We start from the raw sequence: 12,333 nt of genomic DNA on the forward strand, positions 1-12,333 counted from the left end.
CCGTCCCGGGCTGGCCCGTCCTCAGATCTCCCCCGTTCGCCCCCACTCACTCAGGTATCCTTGAGGTTCTATTCCTTCTGGAGTTCGTATTTTCTCCTTCCGCTCTCGCAGATGAGCATAATATCCTTCTCAGTTCAATAAATGGTGCGGACGGAGTTTATTGAGCTCCCTTCCTCTCTGCCATCTTGGCTCCACCCCCCAAAGAGCTTCTACAGTATTTCCTTAAAACAGAATAAACCTTCTCTTTTTTTCTACTAGCAGATTATGTGCTAGTAACTGTATTTGTCATTTTTTTTAATAGTGCCATGCTACAAGTGATGCAAATAAATGGAATATTCCGATGAATACGAAGCTATCCTTGAGGAAGATGATGGTGATGGAGGATGGGTAGATACTTACCATAACACAGGTAGGAGGATAATAGAATACCGTATTTTAGTTTAAATTGCTTTAAATTCCTTTACAATCTGTTATAGCAGCAGTGATTTAAAAAATAACAACTGATACCATATGTTTTCACTCCTAGGTCTAACAGGAAAAACCTAACAGAGGACCATGGGGAGGGGAAGGGGGAATGAGATAGGGAGAGGGAGGCAGGGAAAACCTGAGAGACTCTTGAATACTGAAAACTGAGGGCTGAAGGGGGAGAGGGAGGGGGAAGGGAGGTGATGGTCCTTCAGGGGGCACCTGTGGGGAAGAGCCCTGGGTGTTACATGGAAACCAATTTGACAATAAACTATATATGCAGTTGAAAAATAAATAAAAAATAAATAATAAAATACAACAATAAAGGGTATGTAAGCAACAGTTGTCCCAATAGACTTTTGCCTGAAAAACAACAGGAAAACAAATTGGAAAAAAAAGGAAAAGTGCCCTTGGAGAATACCAAATTTCTATAGTACTGCTACTTCAGTAGCAATTTGAAAATATCTGTATCATTTTCTTTATTTCTAAAGAAAGAATGGCAGTTGGTATTACTGAGTATGCATGCTGCTTTGTTTTCGAATTCTGTATTTACATGTGATTCCATTGCTGTATGATGAACTTTAGGACAGGAACTACACATATTTATTTTACTCAGCGACCAGACATTTAGAAGTATTTAATTATTTGTTGAATGACAAGCACTGTATACTCCACGAAGGTAGAAATTCATTGTTGAATCCTGAATATTTATCGTAGTATCTGATACAGAAGTTGTTTCATAGATTTTTGTTTAAGGAATTGACTAAATTTAAGCCTTTCATAAGTGTATGTTTGCAGAACTTGTAAGTCTGAATATGATTTTTAATTTCAAGTCCTAAGAACCTGTTTTGCCACTATATTTATATAGCTATTTGGATGTAGGTTAATATATGCTGCTGTAGCTAATATATTAATATTAGTTAATGTTAGTTAATAGTTAACAGCAGTTAATTTACATAGTTATGTAAGTACCACTTATGGCTTAGTTTTAATGGAGAAAATAAGTTCTGTGTTTAAGTCTAGGATACTAAAAACAAATGTTTCTCCCTAAGTCCTAGAGAGTAGCAGGTGTATCAAAAGTAGTCGTAGCACAGGGTTTCTCAGTCTTAGCACTACTAACATTTTGGGCCGCACGATTCTTTGTCGTAGCATTTCCTGTGCACTGCAGAATGTTTAGCAGTATCTCTGGGCCCTGTAGCACTCGCCCGGTTGTGGTAACTAAGAATGCCTCCAGACAGTGCCAAGGGTTCCGTGAAGGACAAAATTGCTGCCATTTGTTGAGACCCACGCAGTTGTCAGAGGGCTAAGTAATCTGCCCAGGGAAAAAGTACCTTGTTAGGTCAGTTTTTCTCTACTCTTAGAAAGGGACACTGCCCTGTGTTTCTTTATGGTGACAAAAGCATAGATTCCGTGCTTGGGCTTCTTCATTTGAAACTTGCTTCTTTCTTTTTCTTCCAAGATCTTATTTAAATTCAGTAGTATTGGTTTCGAGAGTAGAATTTAGTGATTCATCATTCACATGTAACCCCCAGTGCTCATCCCAACAAGTGTCCTCCTTAATGCCCATCACCCATGTAGTCCATCCCCCACCCCTCCTCCCCTCCAGCACCCCTCAGTCAGTTCTCTATAGTTAAGAGTCTCTCATGGTTTGCCTCCTTCTCTGTTTTTATCTTATTTTGCCTTCCCTTCCCCTATGTTCATCTGTTTTATTTGTTAAATTCAGCATATGACTGAAATCATATATTTGTCTTTCTCTGACTGACTGAATTTGACTTAGCATAACACACTTTAGTTCCATCCATGTTATGCCAATGGCAGACTTTGTTCTTTTAGATGGCTGAATCATTTTCTGAAACTTGTTTCTTTTTTTTTTTTTTTAACATTTTATTAATTTTTGAGAGACAGTGTGATCAGGGGAGGGGCAGAGAGAGAGAGAGAGGGAGACACAGAATCTGAAGCAGGCTCCAGGCTCTGCACTGTCAGCACAAGCCCGATGCAGGGCCTGAACCCACGAACCATGAGATCGTGACCTGAGCCGAAGTTGGACACTTAACCGACTGAGCCACCCAGGTGCCCTGAAACTTGTTTCTTTCTTATTGTGTTGAGTGTTAGTGTGAAGGCCTTGAGTAAATGTGGTTTGAAAAGCTTCTTAAAGTCATTTCAAAAATCATCCTCTTTTCTCCACCAAGTAGTGATATTAGACTTCTTTCTTTTTTGATCTTTCCAAAATTGTTCAGCTGCTCTGCTTTAGTTTCCCTGAGTCTAGAAGACAAGGAAAGCACCTCTGTAGGAAATTGTTGACTAACTTAAGCCATTAGTTATATCACGGTATTTCTCATGTCAAGTAAATGAGCTGATCTGTTGTCTGGTTGTATTCTATCCCATAGTCACTAGCTCAAAATCTAGGTGCATATTTACAAAGGAATTCATTACAGAAATAATAGGTATCAGTATGATTGGATGGATGAAGTTCTATTAAATTCAACAACTGAAAAAATGTTTGCTCTGCTAGAGAGATATACTTAGAATTTTAGTTTAAACTATGCCTTGATCTGATTAAAACACTGCTTCCAATGAACTCAGAAGGCCATGTGCCTGGTTTCTTAGTTACCTTAGTTCTCATTGCTTCATCCTTGCTTCTCAAAGGTTTTTTTTTAATTTTCCTTAGCCCTTGTATTAGTCATGGTTCTCCATAGAGACAGAAACAATAGAATGTATATATAGATATAGATTATAGTGGTAGATAACAGGTATAGATATATAGGTATCCATAGGTTTATTTTGAGGAATTGACTTATGTGATTGTGGTGGCTAGCAAGATTCCAGATTATAGGACAGACTGGCCAACAGGCTGAAGACTCAGGTAAGAGTTGATTGCTTCAGCTTGTGTCTGAAGACAGTCTGAAAGCAGAATTCTTCCCTTCTCCTGAGCACTTCAGTTTTTTTCTTATAAGACTCTTCAACTGATTTGATGAGGCCCACCCACGTTATGGAGAGTAATCTATTTTTCTCAGAGTCTATTGATTTAAATGTTAGAGTCAAAAAAAAATCTATAAAACACCTTCACAACTACATCTAGCCTGGGTTTGTTCAGGCATCTGGACACAGTAATGTAGCCAAGGTGACATAAAATTAACCATCACAGTCTTTGAGAATGTTACCCTCATTAGAGTCATTTGAGCTTTTTTTTCTTTGTTTTGAATACTACTCGATTATTATATTTAGATGAATTGAAGAGGTTTATTTTCTTTGCGTCTATCAACTGGATTCAGGGAATCATTTTGTAATACCAGTTCAGTGTGCTAAGATTTGGGTCTTATTGTTATGAAGTAATCATATCTATTGTGTAATACTTTCCAGAAAAAGTATGAAGTAAAATCATTGTGCTAGAGCTGTAGATTGTGACATTTTCTATTACTAAAGGTGAGTTATTCTTTGGACATGTTGAACAGATATATCTACGTTTTAGTAGATTAAAAAAAGGAGCAAAGCATATTTTGTAAGTAGAGTTTCTTTCCTCTAGTATATCTCATCCTTGTTAAACTATCAAATTAGAAACAGTGGTATGTTCTCTCTCTCCCTGTCTTTCTGCCCCTCCCCTGCTCGTGCTCTCTGTCTCGCTCTCTCAAAATAAATAAATAAACTTTTTTTTAAAAAAGAAGGGGTGGGGGCTACCTGGGTGACTCAGTTGGTTAAGCAGCTGACTCTTGATTTCAGCTCAGTACATGATCTCATGGTTTGTGAGTTCGAGCCCTGCATCAAACTCTACTCTCACAGCTTGGACCTGCTTGAGATTCTCTCTCTCCCCCTGTGTCTCTGCCCCTTTCTTGTTTGTTCTCCAAACAAACAAACAAACAAACAAACTGACATTATTTTAAATTAGAATTGTTATTTAGCTGACTTGTGGTACTGCCATCTGCTTAGTGCCACCTTCATTGAGACAAGCACGTTCACGGTAGTTGCTTAATGGGGTACAGTGGACAGAGCGTTGAACTAAAAGGTAGCACATACGGATTTGAATCCCAGTTTCTTCACCAACTAACTGTAAGACTCAGCAAGTCTCATTCGTTTCTTCATAAGGAGAAATTATTACCTAATCACCTCAAAGGATAGTGTTTGTAAGGATAAAATAAGCTATGGAAACAATAAAATGGAAAGGTCCGTATAAATTTGTAAAAATACTGCTAACATTGTCTTCTTATTTCAGAGAAGTTGTGAGAATTTAGGTGATTTTAAGTGTTTATATATTGCTTGAATCTGGTAAATGGCAGATGTTTACAATTTAATTTCGGTTATTTTTTTAAATTTTAAACAGGTATCGCAGGAATAACTGAAGCAGTTAAGGAGATTACATTGGAGAGCAAGGGACTGGTTAGTTAGTTACATTTCTACATTCAGTGTTATAGTTATTTGCATATGTATATTCTTATTCAAACTGATTCCTCCTCTCACTTTTTTATACCAACATATCAAAACTACTGCTTCCCAATGCTTATCTTCCTTAATCTGAGTATGATTTAATAAAAAGTTTTTTGAGCTTATAACTGGTTAAAAACAACTATGTTTCACTAATTGGGAAGGCTACTAGGGTAGTTTAAAAGAAATGTTTTTTATTTTTAAATCTAAGTATAAAATTTTCTATAAATAGAGGTTTTTGAAGAGGTTGATGTACTTAGTGATTAGTAGGTGCTGATGATACATTGTTCAAACTTTGTTCTTTAAACATTGTCTGAAGTAATTTACTCATTCCCTCTGTAGTTTCTTAATTTACTGCTATTTTGCATGGAAGTTTTTGTTTTTGAAAATTTAAAGGTAAACTTTAACATCATCCAGAGTATTTTTGACTGAGTGGGAGCTAAATAAGTTGGGTTTTATTGTATGGTTTGTTGTGGTCTTGGGGTGGGGGGTAAAAATCTGTCACTGGGGGGAATTTTTCTGCTTGAAAATTTACAGTTAATTCAAACTAACTATATTATAGAAGCTTTTCATTTCTACAGAGAAGATGATTGCAGTTGTCCTCTTGCTTTTATATTTGAAATAAAATGAAAAATATAAAATGCCTTTATTATCTTTTCATTATTTTGTTAATAGGTCTCTTAGAGAACAGAATATTTGAGCAGAATATTTGCATTTGTTTTCTCCTTATGAAACATTTGCTACAAGATTAAGATGCTCTTTTTTGTGTGTTTTTGTCATTTGGCTCTTTTAGGATTCATAAGTGAGTCTTAACAGGTAGGTTAGAATCTAAAACAAGTTTGCTTTTTAAATGTACGGTTTAATGCCTGCTAGGGATTAAGGTTCTGTTCATTGGCCTGAAAACTCAGCCTTTTGAAATTCTGCTTTTTAGAGAGTTTAAATGACTAGGAAACCCCAAAATGGCTTTGGCCTCTTTAGAAAATCTTGTTTACTTCAGCTGTTAATTATGTATGCGTTAGCCTTTTGGAATGATAAATGGCAGCATAGTATGGATAGCATTTTATGATAGGTTTATGGTAATTCTTTCAAGAATATTTTTATAAATGCGGTAGTGGTTAATATGGTACTTGATCTCATCTAACATACTTATGTCCTACTGAAGTATGAATACTTAGAATAATGTACAAGTTGAATGTATCTTTCCTGTCATTTCCTATTTAATATAGAATTTATATTTTTCATAATTTAATTTTCATAGACTATTTGTTGTCCAGATCCAAATATTAATCTTCCTTGTTGCTTTCTACTGTATTGTTTCAAGTATGAGCACCATGACATCCATGTGATTAAAATTTCCCTTAGTGATCTCTTTGCCAGATATTGGCTCATCTGATAATTGCCGGATGCTATCTTTCTTCTATGGTTTCACGGTTTGATTATGATTATGATGCATACATACTATTTAAGTTTCTAGTGGTAAATAAAATCTTTCCTAAGTAAAATTGTAAATTAGGTGAAACTAGGTATCCAATTTTTTTTTTTTATTATGTTGACTTCAGATTTTCAGAATGTTGCTTTTGTGAAATAATTCCATATTAGGCTTGTCTTTGGTTAGCATTAGTCTTTCATTTTAAATATAGTTTAAAAATTAAACTGAAATCTTACATGTTATAATAACTGTAAAGTCTGATCATTTTACTTAATTCAACTGAAGATATTGTTAACAAATTAGAACACAGTAATGATTGATTTATAATAAGGTTAACTTATAAATGTATTATGACTTATAAATATATACCTTTTTTCCTTTAAATTATGTGTGTAGGTTATAATTATGAACCAGTTTCCTAATACTAATGAATTGGTTAAATAAAAATGCAATTTTTTTGGAAGGGCAGCTGACAGCTATTTTAAAATGGTTAGCTTAGGTGATTCTTGATTCTTCTATAAGACCTTTTATATTTTTCAGCCATAGCACTTAGTGTATCACTTTTAGTATTTGGTTTATGGGTTTGTCATTTCCAGTGGAACAGGAGTTTCTTGAGGATAAAAACTATCTTTTCCACTAGAATTTTCAGTGGTTTGCACTGTGCTGATGTATGAGTGCTGAGTGTTTGAACTAATGAACTATATTTAAGTGATTTTAAATATAATTAATTTCAAAGGCCAGTATAAAACTTCAAGATTGCTCAGCAGTATGCGAGGAGGAAGAAGAGGAAGATGAAGGAGAAGCTGCAGATATGGAAGGTACTTGTGTTCTAGATTTGCTTTGATCACACTAAACATTGATTTTGGAGGATTTATAATTGAGGTGGACAAGAATTCAACACCATTGAGTTCTAGATTTTAACATTTAACAGCCTAGGGAGGATTCTGTTTAAACTTAATTAGTGCAGAACTTACCTTGGTCTTGGAGTCTTCTACTTTACCTAGAGCATAGCCTCGATAGCATTGTTTCTAGTGGGATACATCTTAGTCATAAATTTTTAATTTTTGTACAGCTCCAATGCTTTTTTTTAATGTTTATTTTTGAGAGAGAGTGTCCGCATGTGTGGACACATGCTTGAGCAGGTGAGGGCAGAGAGAAAAGGAGACAGAGAATCCCAAGTAGTTTCCATGCCGTCAATGCAGAACCGGATGCAGAACTCAAACTCACAAACTGAGACATCATGACCTGTGCCAAACTCAGGAGTCAGACACTTAACCCACTAAGCCACCCAGGTGCCCCCTCAAAAGCCAGTTCTTAAAACCTATTTCAGAGCACAGTTTGCTCGTGTATTATGTATTTTCTTTTTTCCTTTTGATCAAATACTTAGAATTTATGGTGAGATAGAAAGGTTCTGTAGCGTGCACAAGTGGAGAATGGTGCCCAGGAGAGCTGAGGCACTGTAGTAGCAAGTGGTGTTCGCTCATGAGATGACACAGAGCTGAATTGCCAGAAGAGTACTTTTCAGCTTTGTTTTCTAAATTGCTTTTGAGTCTTCATGAAACCTAGCTGTATATCTATTCCCAAATTCTAGAAAGAGTTTGGCCCTTATTGTTTGTGGTAAACTCCCATTCTTGGAAGAAATCCAGGTGTGTTACTTGTAACCAGAATTGCTCACAGCAGCTTCACATACCTTCTCAGTGATCGACTTCTGTATCTACACCTCCAATCCAGATCTCCTGAACTTGAGAGGTACTTGTGTAGTTTCCTCTGCACCTGGATGTCTCATAATTGTCAGAACCACCTTCTTGAACAAATACTTTGTGCATTCCATCCGTCTGAATGGTGTACATTCATCCAAGCTGGGATGGAGGGTAGGAAGAATGTTGTGAGTAAAGCACTGTTTGTAGAGTATAGGTTGTTGACTGCCTTAAATATCTGACAGCCTTTTAGTGTGTTTGTTACATTTCCCTTGGATAGAGCTGCGTATGAAATTTTGCTTTAAAAACCATCTTGATGGTATAGCAGGTAATATAATGGTAATATAACAGGCGATTTTCATTCATTATTCAACAAATATTTATTGGGCAATGTATCTATGTAGCAGGCACTGTTCTTGGTGCTGGAGATAAAGCAGTAGATATCTTATGGAGCTTATATTCTAGTTATGGGAGACAAAAACAATAGGTAAGCAATATACATTATTAGGTGGTTATAAGTATTAGAAAAATGAACAAGGGAGAAGGGACAGGGAGTCTTGGGCAGGGATGAGTGTTATTTAAAATAGGTTGGTCAAGAAAAACCTCATTGAGAACAATAGTTAGTGAGTGAGCAGCTATTTGGATATCAGGAAGGGCAGAAAGGCCTTGAGGTAGGAGCTTGTGTGGCTTAATATAAAATACTTTGAGCAGGGGTGCCTAGCTGGTAGGGCATGTGACTCTTGATCTTGAGGTCATGAATCCAAACCCCACATTGGGTATAGAACTTACTTAAAAAAAAAATTCCTGTGTCCAGAGAGGAGTGAGGACAGAGAAGTAAGGCATGGAGTCAGTGAGGTAACCTTGGGACCAGATTCTGTAGGCCCATGGCTTTAACTCAGTTGAGATGAGAAGTCATTGGAGGGTTTTTCTTTTTCTTTTTCTTTTTTTAAATTTTTTACTGTTTATTTATTATTGAAAGAGACAGAGCATACATGGGGAATGGCGGGGGGTGAGGTGGGCAGAGAGAGTGGGAGGCACAGAATCAGAAGCAGGCTCCAAGCTCTAAGCTGTCAGCACAGAGCCCGACATGGGGCCCGAACTCACAAATTGCCAGATCTTGACCTGAGCTGAAGTTGGATTCTCAACCAACTGAGCCACCCAGGCGCCCCCATTGGGGGGATTTTCTAACTAGAAGAGCAACTTAGAATGAGATTTAACGTTTTTACAGAATTACTATAATTGCTGTGTTGAGAACAGATTGAAGGGAGTCAGGGATAACAGTTAAGAGGCTGTTTGGATAATCTGGGCAACAAATGATAAGAGCTTGGGCTCCAGTGGCAATATTCAAAGTGATGAGAAATAGATTTCTGGACATATTTTGAGGGTAAGGTCAAAGGGATATGCTGCTGAGTAGGAAGTGGCATGGGAGAGAGAGGGTAGCCAAGGATTTTTGTCCTGAATGTCTTGCAAGGTGTCCTCAACTGAGAAGAGAAAAATCGCTTTGGAGGGGGAGTTTAGGAGTTCAGTGTTAGATGTGTGCTGTTTGCTGTGTAGATTAGCCATTCCATTGGAGCCATACGTAAACAGATATTGTAAGCAGGGTTAAATTTGGGGATCAATAACATTTAAAGCCCTTCAGACTAGATAAAATCATCAAGGAAGTAAGGGCAGATAGAGAAAAGACAAAGTCCAAAAAGTGAGCCCTTGGTTACTATAGAGTTAAAAAAAAAAAGAAGAAGAAGAAAGACAAAGTTGAGATGAAGAAGAACCAAGTGTAGAAATTAGTAAAGGAGAAGCCACTGAGGTGAGAGGCAAACCCAAGGAAAAGTGTTCGAGGAAAGTGGGAATAAATCATTCTCATGGTCCTGTGAGGTCAGTTAAGATGAAAACTGGGAATTTAGCCCTGGATTGAGCAAAAAGGAAATCACCGAGGATTTTAAGGAGCACACTTTATGCAGTTCTATAAACAGCCTTGCGTTATACAGTGGGGTCACTGAGGGTTCTACAGTATTGTGCCATTTGGTGTTGCTAATGGACAGTAGCATGGACCAAGCCTTGGCGCATACTAACATTCCCTGGCTTTGTCGGGTAAAGTGCCTGCTGCTTTGTAAGTGCGGAGTTAGCCCTCTCATACCTCTTCAGTATCTTCAGTTACAAACAAAAGCAGGAGCTCCTGGGTGGCTCAGTCGGCTCTGTGTCAGGCTCTGTGCTGTCAGCCTGGGACTCTCTCTACCAGCCTCTTCCTTTTTTTCTTTTCTTTCCCCCTCCCTTTCTGCCCCTCCCCTGCTCATGCTGTCTCTATCTTTCTAAAAATAATAAATAAACTTAAAGTCAATAAATAAGTACATTAAAAGCCCAGGTTTTGAATGATACTCTGAAGTAATATATAATTTGGTTTAAGAAATCTTCTCATACTTCATTAATCTTTTGTTGCTTTCTATAACAGAATATGAAGAGAGTGGATTGTTGGAAAGAGATGAGGTTTGTAAATTGAGTTTTTAATTAACTTTTACTGAATAAACTTGCAGATTAATATTCCTAATAGTATCTTCATCTTTCTAGTAAACTGTTATTTATATGTTTACATTGGTTATAGCATACAACATTTTAGCTTTGACTTTAAGTCCTATTTGTTTTTGGAAAAGAATATACAGTCGGAAGAGTACCTTTTCTAAGTTGTCACGTTCATACTAATTTTAATGGGTGCAAATTTTTCTCCATTATTGCCAGGCTACCCTAGACACAAGGAAAATAGTAGAAGCTTGTAACGCTAAAACTGATGCTGGAGGTGAAGATGCTATTTTGCAAACGTGAACTTACGACCTTTATATCACTTGTGATAAATATTACCAGACACCACAGCTATGGCTGTTCGGCTCTGATGAGGTGCGAACAAAATATATTTAAAATTTTTGGATTTCATTCCTTTGTCATTAGGTCCATGGGTATATACTGTGGCCTTTTAAATTTTCAAAATCATTTGTTTTATACTTCCATGATTAATACTGAACTTGATTCTTATTTTAAAGAAACTATGACTTATTCAGTGTGACAGTAACACTGCCAAGAAATAAACAGAAATAATTAGTTTCATATTTATTGCTTTGTCCCTGAGGTTATTCCTTCAAAATATAAGAGAAATTGAATGTAGTTTGTTGTAGTAAATGTTCTGGCTATTACATTTGTTGCATGTATAAGGCATTTACAGAATGATCATGTTGCATGTGTTTTTTTTTCCTTGAGACAGATTTTTTTTTTTTTACTTATTTACTTAATTAAATTAAGGGATAACGGAAATAAAGTGAACTTGTTTTAACATGTCATTCATAGGACTATAAATGGGATATTAAAAAGTTAAAATAGGCCCCAAAAGATGAGTTACAAAGTTACAAAATGTTTTGACAGCTCTGAACTTGCTTTTTTGTAGGATCTTTACTGCATTAGGTGGTGGCTGAAGTCACGTAACCTCGGTGCACGGACTCCTCCCTCCTCCCTTCCCTGGTATAAATAAGTTGCAAACTCTCCCCCAAATAGTCTGGTGATTCTAAATAGCTTGGAATTCTGTGTTGCAAGTGGTATGGGAGGTAGGAATATATCTATTTTAAACATTGAAGTTTAGCCTGAAATTTTTAAAGTGGGTTTTTTTTGGTTTGTTTTTGTTTTTTGAGAGAGAGCGTAAGCAGGGGAGGGACAGAGGATCTGAAGTAGATTCTGCGCTGATAGCAGCAAGCTCAGTGTGGAGTTCCAACTCAGGAACCACGTGAGATCATGATCTGAGCTGAAGTTGGATGTTCAGCTGACTGAACTACCCAGGTGCCCCAAGCCTGAGGGTTCTTAAACAGTGATTTCAAAGCATTTTTTATCAATTCAGCAAAGGCAACCTTTAACCGTTGAGCACATGTATGAAGACATCAGTCAAGATCATGTGAAGAAAACAGTGACCATTGAAAATCACCCTCATCTCCCACCTCCTCCTATGTGTTCAGTTCACCCATGCAGGTGTGTGTGTGTGTGAGTGTGTTGTGTTGTGTTGTGTACACTTTATGGATTTATTACTTGGGAGTCTGTAAACAAAGTGTCCTAACAGAAAAGCTTAAACTTTTCTGTAAAGTAAAATTCCCTTTTATATAGACAGCAACATGCAGAAGAATGAAGCTAGACCACTTTCTGACACCATACACAAAATCAACTCAAAATGGCTGAAGGACCTGAATGTGAGACAGGAAACCATCTAAACCCTCAAGGAGAAAGTAGGAAAAAACCTCCTTGACCTCCACCGCAGCAATCTCCTACTCGACACATCCCCAAAGGCAAGGGAAATGAAAA

General features: G+C 37.0%; 1 pseudogene; it reads left to right on the forward strand.

Moving 5' to 3' along the window:
• Nucleotides 1-12,333, forward strand: part of LOC115291136 — a 21,275-nt pseudogene that overhangs the window by 5,507 nt on the left and 3,435 nt on the right.

Source organism: Suricata suricatta, chromosome 5, assembly GCF_006229205.1.
Source record: "Suricata suricatta isolate VVHF042 chromosome 5, meerkat_22Aug2017_6uvM2_HiC, whole genome shotgun sequence".
Classification (NCBI taxonomy): domain Eukaryota; kingdom Metazoa; phylum Chordata; class Mammalia; order Carnivora; family Herpestidae; genus Suricata; species Suricata suricatta.